Below are 19,833 nucleotides of genomic sequence, written 5' to 3' on the forward strand. Positions count from 1 at the left end.
GTTTCTGCCTTTTCATTGAGTTGGAGTTTTCGAGAGCGAGTAAGTACTCAAGCCCTGAGAGTATATGTATGCGGGCACTTCCTCTTTCGAGCCTTGTACCTACGGGGCGCTGTTGTTTTTACAGCCATTTTGTGAAGTAGGAAAACGAAGCTCAAATGGGTTTCGTGGCCTTTCTTGTATCAAACTGCCCAGCAAATGTTAAAGCCAGGCTCATTTTTTTGTAATCGTGTTCTTTCGTTCGCTCATTTATTTGGTCAACATTTATTGAGCACCTATTATGGCACCTTACCAGGGGTACAGTGAGGGGAGACAGACATCAGCTGTTAAACACATGACTAGAAATTTTAACCCACTTTCCTAGAATCAAAGACAGCGTTTGTTTCTGGGACTCGCTGTCGTTTCATGTACCTCTTAAAAAGAAAACTGTAGCGTAAGAGTACACACCGTGGGTTGTAAGACACGTCCGGGTCTCAGATGATAAAATGTCAAAAGTCGGGTCTTGGGATTGAAAAAATGGGGTAAAAAGTGATGAAACCTTTCATCAGTCTGAAGGGACACCTTAAACTGACAGATTCTCGCCTGCCTGGCCTTCCGTTATTTACCCGGCTCCAAGATCCAAGCTCCCGCAAGGTTGGGGTATTTTACGCAAAGCGCCACACCCAGCAGGTAGCCCACAACCGCGGAGCCCCATCTACAACTCATTCCGGGGCGTGCATGAGCTGGCTCCCTTTGTCCGGCCCAGCTCTCTGGGACCTACCCGCCAGCAGCTAGCTACTCCAGCGGGCTGTGAAGTTGCTGCTGACCTAGAAACTTCTCTGCCAGAGCAGGGAATGAATGCCGCATGGACTGAGTCCAACTTCAACTGGGTCCGGAAGGCTAAGCTGCTTCCTCCCAGGGGAGGTCACCACACCTCCAGTAACTTATTTATTTTTTATTGAGGTGTAATTTGCATGACAAAATTAATGATTTTAAAGTATACGATTCCGTGGTATTTAGTACACTCACAGCGTTGTGCAATCATTTTCATTTATCTAGTTTCAAAAATTTTCATCACCTCTAAAAGAGACCTCATACTCATTAAGCATTTTTCATTAAATCCTGCCTATCTTCAGGCTCTGGCAACCACTAATAGCCTTTTGTCTCTATGGGTTTACCTATTCTGGACACATTGTATGATTCCACTTCTATGAAATGTCCAGAATTTAATATAATTCCACTTATATGAGCTCTCCAGAATATATGTCTGTCTTTATGTTGGTTCCACAGTTTTGATGACTGTAGTTTTGTAATATGTTTTGAAATTGGGAAGTATTAATATTCCAACTTTTTCTTTTTCAAAATTATTTTGATCTGTTTCAACCTTGTATGTAGGGTTCCTTGCAATTCCATATAAATTTTAGAATCAGCTTTTCCCATTTATGCAAAAAAAAAAAAGGCTATTGAGCTTTTCATACGGATTGCATTGGATATGTAGATCACTTTGTTTACTATTGCCATCTTGATAATATTTCCAAACCATGGACACAGTATGTCGTTTCACTCATTTAGGTCTTTAATTCCAGCAATGTTTTGTAGTTTTCAGTGCATAAGTATAACAAGGACTTGGTTAAATAAATTCCTAAGTATTTTACTCTTTTTGATGCTATTAAAAAATGGATTGTTTTTCTTAACTTACTTTTTGGATTGTTCATTACTAGGGTATAGAAATACAAATAATTTTTGTGTGTTGATCTTTTATCCTGCAGCCTCACTGATTTTGTCTATTTGCCCTACTAGAATTTTGTGTGTGTGTGCATGTCTATTGTGTGTATTCTTTAGGAGTTTCTATATATATAATCATGTCATCTGCAAAGAGGGGTAGTTTTACTTGTTCCCTTCCAGTTTGGATGGTTCTTATTTCATTTTTCTTGCCCAACTGTTCTGGTTAGAACTTTCAGGACAATGCCGATTATTTTGAATGGCAGTCTAAAGCAAACATTCTTGTCTTATTTCTGATCTTAGTGGGAAATCTTTCAGTCTTTCACCATTGAATATGATGTTAGCAGTAGTTTCTTCATAAATGCCCTACCATATTGAGGAAGTTTTCTTCTAGTCTTAGTTTGTTGAATATTTTTATTATGAAAGACTTGGGTTTTATAAAATTATTTTACTGCATTGAGACAATCATGGTTTTTTTCTTCATTCTATTAATATGGTATATTACATTGATTGATTTTCATATGTTGAATTCCTGGCATTTCTGGGATAACTCTCACTTATTCGTGGTGTGTAGTCCTTTTAACATTCTGCTGGATTGAGTTTGCAAGTATTTTTATTTATTTACTTTTGCATCCATACGCATAGGGAATATTCGTCTGTAGTTTTCTTCTCTTGTGACATCTTTGTCTGGTTTCAGCATCAGGGTAATGTTGGCCCCATTGAATGAGTTAGGAAGTGTTCACTACTCTTCTATTTCTTGGAAGAGTTTGAGAAGAACTGGTGTTAATTGTTCTCTAAACTTTTAGTACAATTCACTAGGCAAGCCATCTAGTCCTGGGCTTTTCTTTGCGTATGTGTGGAGGAGAGGAGGGTGACTACTGATTAAATCTTACTTGTTATAAGTCTTCAAATTTTCTTTTTTTTTTCTTGAGTCAGTTTTGTTACTTTGTGTGTTCCCAGGAATTTTGTCCATTTCAGGTAGGTTACCTAATTTGTTGGTATACAATCGTTCATAATTTTCTCTTATAATCCTTTTTTATCTCCTTAAGGTTGCTAGTACTGTCTCCATTATGCTGTGTTTAAGTCATCTTTTTCTTTATCAAACATTTATTTGGTTGTTGTAAACCTTTGACTATTTTCCAGAGTAAGTCAATTCTGACAGTTATCTTGTTGGTGTTTCTGATAGGGATTGGCCCTTGGAGCTTCCTATTCTGTCATTTTCACTAAGGCCACTTTAATTTTCCTGTTTGTTTTGTTTTGTTTTAGAGCAGAAGGACAGAATGCCTCTGATATGTCAAGTTTCTTTCTCCATATACCCCCTGTGACTGAGATTCAGTGCCCCAATGCCCTGCCTTCCCATTCGGGGTCTCCGGCCCCACCATATCTCTGAACCTTTCTAGCTCAAACACTCAGCTATCTCCTTCCAAATTTTCTACACTCTCCCTCCTCCTCCTCCCTTCCGTCCCCACTGTAGGAGCTGGCTCCTCTCCACAATTCCTCTCCTGCGTGCGCTCATACACACCGTTTCGGAGATTCCTTAGATGCAGTCACTCCCGTACCCCTTGCCCGCAGCCTCCTTTAGGATGGGCGCCTCAGCTAAAGCACAGGCAGGTGCTATTTTAAAGCCCCAAAGGCCTCAGGCAGGATTGAGTGTGTCTCTCAGGCCCTCTCACAGGTACGTACTCGCGGGTCCTCCGCTGCGCGGTTCAGGAACACGCGGAGCACGCGTACTCCTCGCTCAGCCAGCAGCGAGAAGCGCGCGGTGGCTGAGCCGCGCAACTGGGCCTGGATCTCACAAGGGCGGGGTCAGAAACTCTTTCGGCTTTGTCTTGTTAAAAAAAAAAAAAAAAAAGGAGGGGGCAGAGGGAGGAGAAGGAGAAGGAAGGTGAGAGAAAGAGGACAAAGGGAGGAGTTTTAAGTCTGTTCAAAACCATAAGGTTGGAGGAAAGCTGAGAAGGTTTTGCGACGATGACGGCCAAAACTTTCAGAGCCAACCAGCGGTGGAGGATAAAAAAGGCACTGCTGAATTGAAAATTTTTCAGCTTCCATGGGGCAACTGGGAGTCTGCGGCTTGGGAGAGTAGTCCTGGGCCCAGCCGTGTCACAGGTCGGAGAATGGCTGTGGTGCCCAGGTTCCGGAGTACTCCCTGGGATGGCCCCAGGGAAAGGGGTTCCCGCACCTCCTTCCAGATCTCACATACCTGATTTAAGCAGTAATGTTCAAGTAATAAGCATGAGAGAGAATCTATTGCATGACCTCTCTTCTAACTTGGGGGGGGAGAGGATTGTCAGAATCCAATCTCTGACTCCATCGTCACATGGCATTATCCTCTGAGTCTCTCTGTGTTGTCAAATCTCCCTCTCTTTTTTCTTATAAGGACATCCGACACTGGATTTAGGGCCCACTCTAAAGCCAGCATTATCTCATGCTGAGATCCTTAATTTAATTGCATCTGCAAAGACCCTATTTCCAAATAAACTCACATCTATAGGTACTAGGGGTTTGGACTTGGACATATCTTTTTGAAATACACTATTCAACTTACTCCACTGCCTAATTCATGCTTTTTCCCCTAGTTCCTAAAGATAAGAATAAGAATAAACATTTAGGACCAGGGATACATTTTTTTCAGAGACTAGCCTCAAAACTGAAAGCTCTTGCAAAATTAGTCTAAGACATCCAGAATCTCTGGTAAATAAAATCGGAGCTCTGACTAGATGTGCATTTGTAGAGTAAGCCAAAGAGGATAGGGATGTGAATTTTGAGCCATTAGGAAAAATTTGAACAAGATTTCTTTCCCATAAACTGGTGAGGACACTAACAGGAATGATCTCTTAATAGAACCAGGTGGATTAAGAAAGATAAATTGGCACACAGGATTAACTCAGACTGGTGAAGAGGAGAGTAGTAGAATAGAGTGGGGCTGCTTTCCTCATGCAGAGTGAGGGCTGTCTTCTTGTGCACCCTCCTATGATGCATTTAGATACAATCACAGAACATAATCTTGTTTTAATGTACCTAGAGAAAATTAGCATTACATTTCTATTTTTCCAAACATTTTCAGAAACAATATCTCAATGAATTGTTGCAACCCCCTATAAGGCATTGCAATTCCAAATTTAAAATCAGGGAATAGAGAATCTGAGAGATCACACAATTTTCTGAGGGCATGAGAATCCTCCAGGCTTTCAATTGTGATACAGAGATTGCAAAAACTTCCTCAGCTACTATTTACTTTACCCACTTTATAAATGAAGAAGCTGAAGCTTAGGTGCCGTAGCTGGCCCAACCACATACATCTAGTGACTGGTGGATCCAGTATTTGGTCCTAGTTTTGTTCAGAAGGGCATAGACTATGGCCATTGATCCTGACATTGCTCTAGACTGGGTAGTTTAGGGCCTTTGACCTTTCTTAAAAAGGCATCTGAGATTAAAACCACCCTGCTTCTCATGCCTGGTTTTATCAGAGACCTCAATATAAGTACTCCTGATCAATTTCCTCTACCTCCCCTTCATTCCCATAATGCTCTATACTTCTTTGTCCTTAGCCCACACCTCTCCCACCTCCCAAACTTTCCACCGTGCTCTCTGGTATACCTACTACATAATCAGCCAGTGTCCTATAGCCTCAATTTCTTCTTAGTTAAGTTTCTGCCTCCTTCTTGGTATAAATGCTATCCAACACTCCTTGGAGGACACTGAATTTCTATCAGGTTTCTGAAGTAGAAGCTTTTATTCTCTCTCATGAGCAACCTATCTGAAAGTCAGGAAGTGAATTTGAGACCCTTCTTACTTACCATTGTTTTTGCCCTAACTGTTATGGATTGAACTGTGTGCACTTAGATACAGATACGTGCACAGGGAGAATGCCATATGAAGATGACCGCAGAGGTCTACAGCCAAATAACAGCAAAGAGATTTCTAGCAAATAACCAGAAACTGGAGGAGAGACGTGGAACAGATTGTCCCTCACCACTCTCAAAAATAATCTTATTGACACCTTGATCTCAGACTTCTAGCCTTCAGAATTGTGAGACAATAAGTATCTGTTGTTTAAGCCACATAATTTGTGATACTTTGTTATGGAAGCCCTAGCAAGCTAATATACCAACCCTCTGGTAAAAACCCTTTTTAAAACTCAGACCATTCAACCTAACTCATCCTTCAGATCTCAATTTAATGCTTATTTCCTCAAGGAGACTTCCTTGATCAGGGTCTTTTATATAAACTCTCCCAGAATGATTTTCCTTCTTTTTGGAGTACATATTTGCCTCAGTTTGCAATTGCACAAATGTTAGTGTTGTTTGATTAATAATATTTGGCTTCACCTCTAGTCTCTAAATTCCATGACCTCAGCAAAAGTTTCTGTTTTGCTCACCATCATATCCCCAAAGTAGGTGCTCAGCAAATATTTGTTGTGAATTAAAGCATTGCATTGTTTTAGAAGTTAATTTCTTTTTAAAATACAAATAACCTTTGGCAAATATAATCCACCAAGCATTATCATCCATCCAATATTTAATATGTACATGAAGTTTAGGCCTAAGAGGGCTCTGAGTTTTGTGTTATAATTTCTTCCTAAATGACACTTGGCTTCTTTTTGAATCCTATTTCCTGTTCGTGTCTATTTTGACCACTATTTTATTGACTTTTTTTTTTTTTTTTTGCTTATTTAAGTATTTTATTGACAGTCCTGTGGTCTCCAGAATCTTCTTCATAGTCTTTAGCAGCATTTGCCCTAGATACTTTTTGGGAAATTTGGGGCAACTATTGTCACATTTTCATAGGTGTTATCTTCCCAATGGGAGCTCAAATGGCAAATGTCGTGCAGGGGTTTCAGACATGAAAGTGGATTAAGATGCTAGACATAGAAGAGAGAAACATATCAGACAGAATTCAGCTGCATAATTTTTAATTTAATATAAAATTTTAGTACTTATTATATTTGCAGAGTTTAAAAAATCAAATATTATTACTATATAGTATTGTGGCATAATAAAATATATTTGGTCTTTACACACACACACACACACACACACGCATTCATTCCTTTCCGGGCACAGAGCTGCTAAAACCATTGGAAATTCTTTTGTATGCTAATGAATGAGTCATAGTCAAGGCTTCCAGATAGCTTCAAATTGGGGACCAGTCACTAGGGAAATCAAGCCATGATAAGGATTGGAACTGTCAGTCTCCCTCCCCACCTCAGGGGAGGAAAGGGGGATGAAGATTGAGTTCAATCACCAATGGCCAATGATTTAATCAATCATGTCTATGCAATGAAACTGCCATACAAACCCCTAAACAGTGAGATTCGGAGGGCTTCTGAGTTTGTAAGCTTTTGAGGAGCTGAGAGGCGGTGTGCCTGCAGACGGCACGGTTAAGCAACATCCCCACACATACATTTGGATAGCCAAATGACAAGTTGATACACAAAATGTGGTATCATTCAACCTAAAAAATAACAAAATACTGACACATGCTACATTGTGGATGAACCTTCAAACATAAGGCCAAGCAGAAGAAGCTTATGTCTACAAAAGGCCACATATTGTATAATTCTTTTTATTTGAAATGTCCAGAATAGCCAATTCCATAGAGATAGAAAGTAAAATTGTAGTTTCCAGGGGCCAGGGGAAGTGAGAAGTAAGGAGCAACTGCTAAGATATGGGGATTCTTCTGGAGCTGATGAAAATATTCCGGAGTTAGATTGTGATGATGGTAGTCCTACTCTGTGAATATATTGTAAACCACTGAATTGTCTACTTCAGAAGTGTGAACTTTATGGTATGTGAATTATATCACAATAAAGCTGTTATTAAAAACAAACAGAGACACCATTGCCTCTTAAAAAAAAATCCCCAAATATTTCAGTGACTTTCATGCCTATAATGTCTCTTTTATCTCATCTACTACTATTTTTCACTGTAATATTTTGCTTCAGCCACAGTAACCTTCCTTGCCATTCTTCAGACAAGCCAGGCACTCTCCCAACTTAAGGTTTTAGAGCTGTTCTCTCTACCTGGAATCCTCTTCACCAAAGACTAATTATCTCATCACTATGTGTCATTTTCTTATGCTGACCAACCTGTTTAATATTGTTTACAACCTGTGCATTCCTCTGCTGACCCTCCTTACACTACACTAGTTTTTCTTTTCCTCCTAGTACCTCCACTTTCAAACATACTATAAAATTTACTTGTTTCTTATATATTTTAGCTATTGTTTATTTTTCTTCCTTAATGCTAAAATGCAAACTTTTGAAAGGCAGGAATCTCTGGCCTGTTTTGGTAATCGCTGTAAGTACTTACAGCAATGCCTGGCACATAGTAAGCATTTTAAACATATTTTTGATAAATAAATGATGGGCTTCCTTTCAAATATATAAAGAACATTTTCTTTCAATTAGACTATGAAGAGAATACAGGTGACTGCTACATAACAAATGAATGAACAAAAGAAATAAATCCCATTTTCTAATATTTAAAAGTTGTTGATCATGTCCCTTTTCTGAGTCAGGCCAGGAGGTTTAGAGCTCTCTGGTACAATGTAATGCTTCAGAAGACATCATTGTCATGTAAAGGATAAACAGCATAAAGAGCCTGGAATTTAGAGACAGACCATATGGATCTGATCCTGGTTATGCCACTGTTAACTGTGAGTGACTTGGATGAATTACATAACATCCCTAAGCATCAGTTTCCTCATCTGTGAAATGTGGAATTTAATGGTATCTGCCTCACAAATGTGTTGTGAGAACCAAAATATTTAATACTTATTAAATAAATAGCATACTGTCTGGTAAGTGGACAGCGTTGAATGAACATTAGTTATTTTTATGCTTACAACATAGTATTTTTTAATATTTTTTTAATTTTTCAATTATAATTGGGTTACAATATTATATTAGTTTCAGGTGTTCAGCATAGTGATTAAAGATCTATATAACTCACAAAATGATCACTCCAATAAATCTAGTGCCTCTCTGCCCACATACATATTTATTATAATATCATTGACTATGTTCTTTATAGTCAAGGATATTTTATATCTATTTTGTACCTATTTTGATACATTTTGTATCTCCATGACTATTTTGTAACTACCCATTTGTACTTCTCAATCTCTTTCCCCTTTTTCAATGACCCCCCCTACTCCCATCTGGTGACTTTCAAAATGTTCTCTGTATCTATATGAGTGTTTCTGGGTTTTTTTGTTGTTGTTTATTTTGTACTTTAGTCGTTCTCTGTCTGACTTACTCCGTTCTCCCCCTTGTGAGGATGAAGGTAGGACTGATCAGTTATTTACAAATATAGAAGAAGCCATTTATACTGCTGAATGTTGAGGAATAATAGAAATGTCCAGTGTTCAGAGAGAGTACAAGAGAATGAAAATAATCCATGATAGAGTTAAATTCATGACATAGAGTTAAATTCATGACATAGTACTCTATTATGGTTTTGTTATTCAGTGTAGAACTTGAGAGTTAATCTTCATAAAAGGCAATATGAAGCATTCTTGTAGTGAAAAAAAATGTTTTGTATTTAACTGTATTAATGGCTGTGATATTTTACTATAGTTTTGCAAGATGTTACCATTGGGTAGATAAAGGGTACCCAGGATCTGTCTGTATTCTTTCCTAGAGTTGCCTGTGAATCTATTAGTCTCTCAAAATAAAAAGCTTAATGAAAAATAATAAAACAAAATATACTTCGGATATTCTAGAAAGCCGATCATGTTTTATTTGGATGATGAAATTAAAGGAAATTTAAATATTTTTTTTTGTGACTTGTATATATCTTTTAAATTTTCACACAGGAATTTCTTTTGGAGTAAAAAAAAGTATCATTTACATGAAATTTAATGAAACCTTTTGAAATACATTGATAGCTCTGTTTTATTATATACAAACTATTAAGAATTAAGAGTATTATTGACAGCCTTTACAGGTCAGTGCATTAGAACATAGTGTAAATTAAACACTGCTGACCACCATGTGTCTCTGTTGTCTAAACAGCCAAAATCTAGATTAGCTGACCCCAACATCTGGCATTGTGCTTAGTTATTACATATTGTTTCTTCAATGAGCATTTCCAACTCCCTACTTGACCTATAACTCAACCACATTCCTTCATAGAATCTCACGCTCTTAATTAGTGGAAAATACCTGTGATTTAACATTAGTTTCAATTGCTGGGTTCAGCCTTCAGTTGTCAGGATATTCTGTGAATTTACTGAATTACTGCCAAGCATTTATTGACAGGAAAAGAGATGAATCAACTTCTCTTTTTCTTCTTAAAGTAATTTGTTTGTTAAATCATAGGGCATAGTTCACTGTATATTCTGGTAATTCTTTCCTCTGATTTATGACTTCTATTGCTCATGATGACATCTGCTGTTATACTGATAAATGTTCTTTTGTAGGTAATCTTTTATCATTAGTTACTGTTACGAATTTTACTTTATCTGGAATTCTGCAGTTTTACCACCATTTGTTTAGGGATGAATTTAATTTCTCTAGCCTGGAACTTATTTTGTTTCCTGAATCTAAGGATTTCAGTGTCTCTATAATTTTGGTAAACGTTTTGACCTTCACATTTTCCTCAAACATTGCCTATCAATCCTCCATTCTGTCATTCTCTCTGTTCTTTCCACCTGGGACTTCTATTAGTTTTTACGTTACTCCTCTTTTACACCATTTCATTTAACATCTCTCGCATATTCCCTCTCTCTCTCTCTCTTCCCCACCCCCTCGCTTTTTAAAAAATATTTTTATTGAAATATATCTAATATCCAATATTATATTTGTTTCGAGTGCACATCATAGTCATTCAGCATTTATATACCTAAAGAAATGATTACCATGATAAATCCAGCAACCATTTGACACCGTACGATGCTATTATAATATTATTGACTATATCCCCTATGCTATATATTACATTCCCTTGACTTATTTGTTTTATTCCTGGAAATTTGAACCTCTTATTCCCCTTTATCATTTTCCTTTTTTAAAAAATTTTTCAATTACAGTTGACATTCAATATTATTTTATATTAGTTTCAGGTGTACACCCTAGCAGTTAGACATTTATATAATGTTCTAAGTGATCCCCCTGACTAGGCTAGTACCCACTGGCACTATACATAGTTATTACCATTTCATTGACAATATTCCCTATGCTGTACTTCACATTCCCACGACTGTTTTGTAACTAGCAATTTGTACTTCTTAATACCTTCACTTTTTTCACCATGTGCCCAGATCTTCCCATCTGGCAACTATCAGCTTGTTCCCTGCATCTATGAGTCTGTTTCTGTTTTGTCTGTTTATTTATTTTGTTCTTTAGATTCCACATATATGTGAAATCATATGGTATTTGTCCTTCTCTGTCTGACTTATTTCACTTAGCACAATACCTTCCAGGTCCACCCATGTTGTCACAAATGGTAAGATTTCATTCTTTTTTGTGGTTGAGTAATATTCTGTTGTATAGATATACCACTTCTTTATCTAATCGTCTATCGATGGGCACTTAGGTTGCTTTCATATCTTGGTTATTGAGTAATGCTGCAATTAACATAAAGGCGCATATATCTTTTCGAATTAGTGTTTTGAATTTCTTCAAATAAATACCCAGAGGTGGAATTGCTGGGTCATAAGGCAGTTCTATTTTTAGTATTTTAGGAGATGCCATACTGCTTTTTATAGTAGCTGTACCAATTTGCAATCTCACCAACAGTGCACAAGGGTTCCCTTTTCTCCTCATCCTCACCAACACTTGTTTTTTGTTGATTTATTGATGATAGACATTCTGACAGATGTGAGGTGATATCTCATTGTGGTTTTCATTTGCATTTTTCTAATATTTAGTGATATTGAGTATCTTTGCATATGTCTATTGGCCATCTGTATGTCCTCTTTGGATAAATACCTATTCAGGTCCTCTGCCCATTTTTTAATTGAATGAGGTTTTTTTTAGTGTTAAGTTGTATAAGTTCTTTATAAATTTTGAGTATTAACCCCTTATTAGATTATATTATTGGTGAATATCTTCTCCTGATTGGCAGGAGAAGAAATGGATTGTCTTTCCATTTTGTTGATGGTTTCCTTTGCTGTGCAATAAACTTTTAGTTTAATGTAGTCCCGTTTGTTTATTTTTCCTTTTATTTCCCTTGCCTGAGGCAACATACCAGAAAAAAATGTTACTAAGAGCAATGTCAGAGAGTTTAGTGCCTATGTTTTCTTCTAGGAGTTTTATGGTTTACAGTCTTACATTTAAGTCTTTAATCCATTTTAAGTTTACTATTGTATATAGTGTGAGTAGGTGGTCTAGTTTCATTATTTGCATCTGTCCAGTTTTCCCAGCATCATTTAATGAATAGACTATCTTTATCCCATTGTATATTCTTTTTTTTTTTTTGTCATAAATTAATTGACCATAAGGGTGTGGGTCTATTTCTGGGCTCTCAATTCTGTTCCATTGATCTATATGTCTGTTTTTATGTGAGTTCCATACTGTTTTGATTGCTATAGTTTTGTAGTATAGTTTGATATCAGATAGTGTGAGACCTCCAACTTTGTTCTTCTTTCTATGGCTATTTGGGGTTTTTTATGGTTCCATACAAATTTTAGGATAATTTGTTTGTGTTCTGTGAAAAATGCTGTTGGTATGTTGATAGCGATTGCATTGATTGCTTTGCGTAGTATGGACATTTTAACAATGTTAATTCTTCCTATTTGTGAGCATGGTATATGCTTCCATTTATTCTTCTTCAGTGTCTTATAATTTTTTATTATAAGTCTTTTATCTCTTTGATTAAATTTATTCCTAGGTATTTTATTTATTTTTTGATGCAATTGTAAATGGTAATATTCTTGTGAGGTCTGAAAGAAGGAAACAGAAGCAAAATGCTCTGGGGGAATTCACCTAAAACCTAAGCTACACGGGATTTTCATGGATAAAGCCACACTTAAAATTAACTCATTTTCCAAAATACAAAACTTAAAAGGCAAAATTTTCCATGAACAAATATCGGCAGATGAGAAGATAGTCTGGTTAAATTCCTAAAAACTTGAGATAATAGAAACATCAGCTCAAATTATCAAATAAGTAGAAGATGACAAACGATATGAAAACATAATAAAAAGTAAAAATATATGTTTTTAAGTGTACTTTAGTAAAAGAGAATAATGGAAGTGAAAAATATAGTCATTAAAAATAAAAATCATTGGAAGGGTTAAACAGCAGATGAACACCTGCTGTAAAGAGAGTGTGGTCAACTGGATAACAGACCTGAATAAATACCCAGAATAAGAGAAGAAGGTGGAGAGAAAGTCCTAGCCACAGTAGTCAGACAAGAAAAAGAAATAAAAAGCCTCTAAATTAGGAAGAAGGAAAACTGTCATTATTTGCAGATGACATGATATTATACAGAGAGAAACCTAGAGAGTCTACCAAAAATTATTAGAACCGATAAGTGAATTCAGTAAAGTAGCAGAGTATAAAATTAATATTCATAAATAAGTTGCATTTCTATACACCAATAGCTTTTTTTGAAGGTATGTTGGCTTTAATTTATTGCCTTCTAGTCACTGAGGAATAATAAGATCAAAATCTCATGATATTAGCTCTAAGCAGTTTTAAATTTTCCTCCCCAAAATTATAATCTCTGAACAATGTTGACCCTAATAGGTTGAGAGAATTATATGCTGAAAATACAATATTAAAAATCAACCCTTCTTCTGGACAAGACGGTGGGTGCGAGACTAGAGTGACTCTACTTTGACACGAAGTTTTCAGCAAATGAGCCACGATTAATATAGTTATAATTGGTCATGTAGCTCTTGGGAAATCCACAGTTGTAAAAGTTATTCCTGAAGTTCACACTGTTAGGTTCGAAAATGAACTAGAAAGAAATGTTACAATCAAGCTTGGATATGCTAATGCTAAGATTTATAAACTTGATGACCCAAGGTTGTCCTCAGCCAGAATGTTATAGATCCTGTGGAAGTAGTACGCCAGATGAGTTTCCTACAGACATTCCAGGGACCAAAGGGAACCTCAAATGAGTCAGGCATATCTCCTTTGTTGACTGTCCTGGCTACGATATTTTGATGGCTACTATGTTGAACAGTGTAGCAGTGATGGGTGCAGCAGTGATGGATACAGCTCTTCCTGTGTTAGTTGGTAATCTTGTCCTCTGAACACTTGGCTGCTATAGAAATCATGAAACTGATTCTACAAAATAAATTGATTTGGTAAAAGAAAGCCAAGCTAAAGGATAGTATGAACAGATCATTGTATTTGTACAAGGTACAGTAGCAGGAGCTCCTATTATTCCAATTTCTGCTCAGCTGAAATATAATATTGAAGTTGTCTGTGAGTACATGGTAAAGAAAATTCCAGTGCCCCCAAGAAACTTTACTTTAGAACCCTGACTTACTATTGTTATTAGATCCTTTGATGTCAACAAACTTGGCTATGAAGTTGATGACTTTAAGAGAGGTGTAGCTGGTGGTAATATTCTAAGAGGAGTGTTAAAAGTGGACTAGGAGATAGAAGTCAGACCTGGTATAATTTCCAAAGATAGTGATAGAAAACTCATGTGTAAACCAACCTTCCAAAACTGTATCATCGTTTGCAGAACATAATGATCTTCGATATGCTGCTCCAGAAGGTCTTTTGAGAATAGGAACCAAAGCTGGCCTCACTTTGTGTTGGGCTGACAGACTGGTGGGGCAGGTACTTGGTGCAGTTGGAGCTTTACCTGAGAACTTCACAGAACTGGAAATTCCTTATTTCCTGCTTAGATGGCTTCCAGGTATACATACTGAAGAAGACAAGATAGTAGTAAAGATGCAAAAATTGTCTAAGAATGAAGTGCTAATGATGAACATAGGATTTCTGTCGACAGGAGGAATTAGTGTAGTCGAGGCTGATTTGGCAAAATCTTTTTGACTAATTTTGTGTACACAGAAGTAGAAAAAAATTGCCCTTAACCAAAAAATTGAGAAACACTGGAATTTAATTGGTTGGAGTAAAATAAGAAAAGAACTGACAATAAAGCCAGTAGTAGATGATGACTGCAGAATTCTAGTTAAAGAATACATTTGGATAAAGTCAAACCTTCTCTTACCTATCTAGGGATATATTTTTAAAACAATACTGGGGAATGAATTTCACAGCTTATTACCTTAGTAGTAGCTGTTATTCTTATCTTTTGGTGATGAAAATTTAAACTTTAGAACTAAAATATGGTCTATAATAAATGTAAAAAAATTGGCATAATGTTGGATTAAATCTACATTTTACCAGAAATTAATCATTCCTCAATAATATCTAATTTATATATTATTGCAGGTTAGAAATGAAACTATTTGCTATAACCAGCCTTTGCTGTAGCACACATACCACCGAACCTGTTTGAAATAAAGTTTTTCTTCTTATATTCATGATTCATCTTTGAGTAGCTCCAGGCTTGAAAGGATTGTTATAGCAGTAAAAACTTGAAGACACAAATTCTTGAAGACTAGCTTCCCTTTGCTAGTCTTCAACATGTTTTATATTGCTTTATCTTTGTAATTTTGAGTGGAAAAAATTAATAGGTTCAAATAAAATTATCCTTTAGAGCAAAACAAAACAAAACAAAACAAAACAAAAAAACTAATCCTTATTAATTAGCAGCAATAATGACCAAAATATCTCATATATTATCAGATAACTCTCTGCCCTGAAATGTTTTTCTCTGCTTCATTCTGGCTCTGATGTTAATATATATTTTTTTCTTTTCAGTGAGTCGGAATTGTTTGTTCATGCTGTTTCAAAATTACCGAGGCCTATCTGCATTACTGGCAAAAAGATACTGACTCACACAGTGCCAGGGGTCATGGAGTAAGAGCAATAGAGAAGCAATTTTGGTAAAAAGTATGAAGAAAAACTCAGAGTGCCCCAGGGACAGAAGGCAGCTCTGTGAGCAGCTGAAAAGGGCTTTCTTCTTTTGCTAGTAACTTTATTCTGTATTTTCCATTTCTTCTTTTTCTAGGAGCATTTCTTTCTAATTCTATACATTATATTATCAGTAGAGGACATTTTAGATACTGGTTAAAGATTGGCCCTGGAGATTTTTTGTACAGTCTTAGGTTATATATGTCAAGCTAACTTGTCCATATAAACTGGGAATCATCATTTTGCAGCAAGCCTAAGCATGTCTCACCCATGCTCACTGGCAGCCATACTCTAAATATTACACTGTCCTTGTATCCACCTGCTGAAATAGCCCGTAATTGAAGTCATTTAATACAACAGGCCCCACTCAGTGATACAGAAAGAAACAGGCAATTTTGAAATCATCCTCCCTCATTTGCACTCAGAGAATATTCAGAAGACAACAGAGCCTATTTTGAAATTATTGTATATATAGTTGGATTAATCTTCTCCCCAAAACCTTTTAAAAACTATTGCAATTTTCACTTTTCACATACATCTGTCACTTTTGAGATTTATATTTTAGTAAAAATTTCAGTATGTATTCATATAGTGGTTAATTTTATTCTAAAGTAAACAAATATTATACATTCATATTTATTTTTAAATATTTTTATTGTTCAGTTGTAGTTTGCATACAATAAAATATATTAGTTTTTGCTGTACAACATAGTGATTAGACATCTATATAATCACAAAGTGATCACCCCAATAAATCTAGTGCCCCTCTAACACCGTAGTTTTTACAATATTATTGGCTATATTCCTTATGCTATACTTTATATCTCCGTGACTATTTTATAAATATCCATTTGTAAACTCTTTCTTCTGTCCCTTTTTTCACTGACCCCCCCAACCCCCTGCCATCTGGTAACCCTTAAAATATTCTCTGTATCTATGAGTTTGTTTCTGTTTGTTTGTTGGTTGGTTTTGTTCTTTAGATTCCACCTATGTATGCAATCGTATGGCATTTATCTTCCTTTAGCTGGCTTACTCCACTCAGCACGATATCTTCTAGGTCCATTATGAAATATTTTTTTCCATCCCACTACTTTTAGTCTGCATGTGTCTTTTAATCGGAAGTGAGTCTCTTGTAGTCAGCAAATATAAGGATCTTGTTTTCTTATCCATTCAGCTACCTATCTTTTGATTGGAGCATTTAATTCTTTTGCATCTGAAGTACTTATTGATAGACATGTAGTTATTGCCATTCTGTATTTAGATTTTATATATATATTTTTTTCTTTTTCTTAAAGAAGTCCCTCTAACATTTCTTGTAACACTGGCTTGGTGGTGATGAACTCCTTTAACTTTTCCTTATTTGTGAAGATCTTTATCTGTTCTTCAATTCATTTAGAAGCTTTGCTGGGTAAAATAATCTTGGTTGTAAGTCCTGGATTTTCATCACTTTGAATATTTTGTGCCAAGCCCTTCTGTCATGCAAAGTTTCTTTTGAGATATTAGCTGCCAGTCTTATGGGTACTCTCTTGTAGGTAACTAACTGCTTTTCTCTTGCTACTTTTAAGATTCTCTCTTTGTATTTAACCTATGGCATTTTAATTATGATGTGTTGTGGTGTGGGCCTCTCTGGGTTCATCTTCTTTGGGACTCTCTGAGCTTCCTGGAGTTGTATGTCTATTTTCTTCACCAGGTTAGGGAAGTTTTCCATCATTATTTCTTCAAATAGGTTTTCGATTCCTTGCTCTCTCTCATCTCCTTTTGGTACCTCTATGATGCAAATGTTGTTACGCTTGATGTTGTCCCAGAGGCTTCTTAAACTATCTTCATTTTTTTAAATTCTTTTTTCTCTTTGCTATTCTGATTGAGTGTCCTCCACCACCCCATCCTCTAAATCACTGATTTGATCCTCCACTTCATCCACTTTGTTGATTCTCTCTAATGTACTCTTCATCTCAGATATTGTATTCTTCATTTCTGACTAACTCCCTATTATGTTTTCCATCTCCATTTTTATGTTTTCCATCTCTTTGGTAAAGTTCTCACTGACTTCATCTACTCTTCCTCTAAGTTCCTTGAGCATCCTTATAACCAGTGTTTTGAACTCTGCATCTGGTATATTGCTTGCCTCTATTTTGGTGAATTCTGTTTCTAGACTTTGTTCTGTTCTTTCATGTGGGACATACTTCTTTGCCTCCCCATTTTGGTTGCCTCCCTGTGTCTGTTTCTATGTATCATGTAGTCCTAAGTCTCTTGGTCTTAGTAGAATGGCTTTATGTAGTAGGTATGCTGTGGGACCCAGTGGCACAGTTCTGGGGGCAGTGGGGAGGGTTCAGCTGCAGGCCAAGTTCATCTGCAGCCTGTGAACCTCTGGGGCCATCTGGTAAGAGTCACCAAGTAATCCACATATGGCTGCCACCCTTGCTGGGCTTTTAGGTGCCTCAAGGGGTCAAGTCCCAAATCGAGGCCAACTGCCATTGGTGCAAGTCTTGTGGCTGCTCAGCAAAAGGTACAGGGCATGCCGAAGCCAGATGCTGCTTCTTTGGGTTTTACAAGTCTTTGAGAGATTTTATAAAAGTTCACAGCAGGAGCCAAGACAGCCTGTTTGTATGGAATAAATCACCGAAAGTGGCTTGGGTGGGCCCACAAGTTATTTTTTTAGAACTCAATGTAATTTCTTTTTTTTTAAAAAAAAAAAAAATAGAGTTGATGCACAATAATATATAAGTTTCAGATGTACACTGTAGTGACTTGACATTTATGTTCCTTATATATGATCAGTATGATGCCAAGTAACCATCTGTTACCATACAAAGTTATTATAATAATATTGACTATTTTCCCTATGCTGCACATTATAGCTCCGTGACTTTTTTTTTTTTTTTTTAATAACTGGAAGTTTGTACCTCTTATTTCTCTTCACCTTCTTCACCCACTTCCCAGGCCCCTCCTTTCTGGCAGCCATCAGTTTATTCTCTATGAGCCTGTTTCTGTTTTATTTGTTTACTTGTTTTGTTTTTTTAGATTGCACATATGAGTAAAATCATATGGTATTTGTCTTTCTCTGTTTGACTTATTTCACTTAGCATAATACCCTTTAGGTTCATCCATGTCACAAATGACAAGATCTCATTCTTTTTTATGGCTGAGTAATATTTCATTGTATATATAACATCTTTATTTATTCATCCATCCTTGAACATCTAGGTTGCTTCCATATCTTGGCTATTATAAATAATGCTACCATGAACATAGGCATGCATGTATCTTTTCAAATTAGTGTTTTTGTTTGCTTGGACAAATACCCAAGAAAACTATCTGGGTCATATGGTAGTTACAAGTAACAATTTGCAATCTTAGTTTAAGCTCTATCCAGGACTGACTTCATTGGTCACACGCAGACTCAGAAATAGATGATATATAGCTATTAACAGAACGCTTGTCATCTATTTTGGCTGCTGAGCAGCAGAACTACTTTTTTATGTTCGTGAAATTGCTGATCTTATATAAACACTTGTTTTGTATAACAGAAGCTAAAAATGCCAAATATGTAATTTCCCTTCCTCTTTTGCAGCTAAGGCGCAGACATGTGACCTAGCCTCTATCACTCAGAAATTGCCGTATAGGATTTGACACTAGTTACATTAGCTCTGCAGAAGGAAGTGGCAGTACCTGTAGCACTGGAGGAAACAATTTTATCTCCAGACCAATTCTGAAACATCTTTCGGTGCATTTTTCCTGGTGGCTTAGCCTTGAGCCTGTATCTCTACCCATTATGGTAGATTCTGTGAGATATTTAAATATATGTTTAGTGAATTACTTTTTTTGCTTAACTCAGCTGCAGATGGCATTTGTTTCTTGCATGTGAGAATCCATACTGACAGGTATTTCTTATACACTTTACTTACGGATATAGTGTGAACTTAACATGGTGCCTCATTTCTAGTAATAAGCACTATAACAGTTGTTATATTTTCTTTTTTATTTTTTCTGGTACATAAAAATCTCAGAATCGAATTCTGAACTCTATTGTAGTACAGAGAGTAACTGAACTAGTACAATTAGCTTATTTACCTTTGCTTTTCCCCCCTGTTTTTATGAATTTTATTTGTATTGTGATATCATTGGTTGTTAGCAGCCTATCAGAAAACTTCACAGATTTTCCCTAAAGAAGAGTTTCCCTAAATTCT

General features: G+C 36.4%; 1 pseudogene; it reads left to right on the plus strand.

Annotated features, from left to right (window-relative positions):
- The first annotated feature begins 3,666 nt into the window (after window positions 1-3,666).
- Window positions 3,667-14,700, plus strand: LOC120617137 (eukaryotic translation initiation factor 2 subunit 3, X-linked-like; annotated as a pseudogene).
- The last annotated feature ends 5,133 nt before the right edge of the window (window positions 14,701-19,833 follow it).

Source organism: Pteropus medius, unplaced genomic scaffold (genome assembly GCF_902729225.1).
Source record: "Pteropus medius unplaced genomic scaffold, Ma_sr-lr_union100, whole genome shotgun sequence".
Lineage (NCBI taxonomy): Eukaryota > Metazoa > Chordata > Mammalia > Chiroptera > Pteropodidae > Pteropus > Pteropus medius.